General features: G+C 37.8%; 1 non-coding gene across 1 annotated transcript; it reads left to right on the forward strand.

The window, feature by feature from the left end:
• Positions 1-609: 609 nt before the first annotated feature.
• On the forward strand, positions 610-716 carry LOC115708439 (small nucleolar RNA R71). The gene has a single exon (XR_004009939.2). It is a non-coding gene; the product is annotated as a small nucleolar RNA R71 (small nucleolar RNA).
• Positions 717-2,473: the final 1,757 nt, after the last annotated feature.

A 2,473-nucleotide genomic window follows, 5' to 3' on the forward strand; every position in this document is an offset into this window, starting at 1 on the left:
GTTGCTACCTGAGTTGCTAGTTGCCCCATTTGAGTCTGCAAATCTTTAATAGAAGATCTAGTTTCAGTCATAAATTGTAACAATAAATCTATCTGCAAACCAGAATTTCCCCTAGAGCTTTATTGTTGAGTACACTGTTGGTTCTGTGTCTGGTTCTGATTTCTCTGTTGATAGAACCCACTGCTCCGTCGGTTACCTCCTTTGTTGAACCCATAGTTATTGTTGTTCTGAGAATAATTTCCAATGGCTTTTGCTTCATCCATTGGCAAATCATCCACATCTGCCTGGCACTCAGAAAAGTGATGAGGACCTCCACAAATCTCACAGACCACTTGAGCTCGTTTGGCTTGCACTGCAATCAGCTTTGTTAGGGCCTCAACCTGAGCTGTCAGCATTGTAATGGCATCCACCTCTAGCACACCAGCTACCTTCTTTGTTTGACTTCTTTCAGTTGGCCACTGCTGATTGTTTACGGCCATCTCCTCCAACAGATCATAAGCCTCATTCGCACTCTTCCTCATAAATGCTCCACCAGCTGCTGCATCTATAAGAGTTCTAGTGTTACCAACCAGGCCATTGTAGAAGTTATGAACCAGCATCCACTTCTCAATACCATGATGAGGGCACTTTCTGATGAGATCCTTGAACCTCTCCCAAGACTCATGAAGAGATTCATTATCTTGCTGACAGAAGTTGTTGATTTCTCCTCGCAACTTGGTAGACTTTGCTGGAGGAAAGAACTTTGACAGAAATTTTGTTGCCAAGTCATTCCATGTGGCTATGGAGTTTCGTGGCAAGGAGTTCAACCAACTCTTGGCTCGTTCTCTGAGTGAGAATGGAAACAGTCTCAGACGGATGGGATCATCACTAACTCCATTGACCTTAAAAGTCTCACAAAGTTCCATGAAGTTCGATAGATAAAGATTAGGATCTTCAGAAGGGAGTCCACCAAACTGGACTGAAGACTGCACCATTTGGAGTATGGCAGGCTTGATTTCAAAGTTATTAGCATCCACTGCCGGTGGCCTAATGCATGACTGAACCCCCGTAAGAGTTGGGAGGATGTAATTCCCAAGCTACGACCATTAGCTTGATCTTCAACGACACCTCCGTTATTACCGTCGTTTCCTCCATTATTCACAACATTAGCGTTGTCAGCCATGATTTCTGATGTTTGAGTAGGTGCTGAAACTCTCTCTTGCCTTTTGTTCCTCCTGTTTCTCCTACAAGTCTTCTCAATTTTAGGATCAATGGGCAATACAACTGCTTGCCCTTGGCGGCGCATGCACTCAAAATACCTGAAATAAATAAAAGCAGTATTGCAAGAGACAGGTTAGAAATCCAGCAAGAGAAATAAGCCAAAGTAGAAGTTAGTATAATTTTGTGTAATATTAATCTTTATACAATTCCCCGGCAACGGCACCGAAAACTTGTTACGAAAATTATTAATTAATACGCAAGTGCACGCAATCAAGTAGTATACTCACGCAAGTGAGGTCGAACCACAGGGAATTGGATTAATTACTACTAAACTATACTTATAATTCTATTTGGCAAATCAAAAGTATTTATGATTGAAAAAGAATGAAAGTAATTCAGAAAACTTAATAACACAATTGAAAGTTGAGCAAGATGAGATAATAGGGAGGAGAATCCTATTGTTTGTTTACCCAATTGTTAATGCCTAATTGCTATCCTCTTCTTGAAGTGAATGACAGATTATAAATTAACCTAGCTCTTTTCAGATCTTTTAGGTTCTAAATCACATGTTCTCTAATTCATCTCTTAATTAAACTAACATGAAATCAGCATTAAGCAATAATCTATTTGTCACATAAGTCATGTGAATACTCTCGTTTCACATAGAACATCGATTATCTAATTTTAGCATTCTCAATTCTCACTTTTTAGATTTTGAATTGAGATCATAGAACATACACAAGGTGATCAATCTTAAACATGAAATTAAACACAAATAAAGATAATTTCACAAACAAGAATGGAGGAATGGCAATTATGCATTAACTAGGCAAAAACATTAAACAACATTCATCATCCTCCCTAAATGGGAAATTTAGTTCAGAAATAAATCCATAACCATTCCTATGACAATATTCAACATAAAGAAATTAAAGAGGAATAGAGAAAGAAACAGTTGGTGGATGAATTCTGGATCTTCACTTTGAATTACTTTGCTCTTCCTGTCGCTCTCTACTGTGTTTTAGGTCTCCCAAATCGCTTCCTCTGATTTCTAATCGCAGTTTTCTATTTATATGTGATTTTAAGGTTCGTTTGACAATTTTAGCCCTGGGTCGTACTGTTGGGTTTTATGCCCTAAAGAAAACTCTTTACAATCTAATTAGTTATCAATATAAGAAATTTGAAGTGATTGATGTTTGCATGAATTTTACATGCTAATGGTTTAATATGTTTATTACTTTTATACACAAAATCAGTTAAATCCAGATCATAT

Source organism: Cannabis sativa, chromosome 6, assembly GCF_029168945.1.
Source record: "Cannabis sativa cultivar Pink pepper isolate KNU-18-1 chromosome 6, ASM2916894v1, whole genome shotgun sequence".
NCBI lineage: Eukaryota > Viridiplantae > Streptophyta > Magnoliopsida > Rosales > Cannabaceae > Cannabis > Cannabis sativa.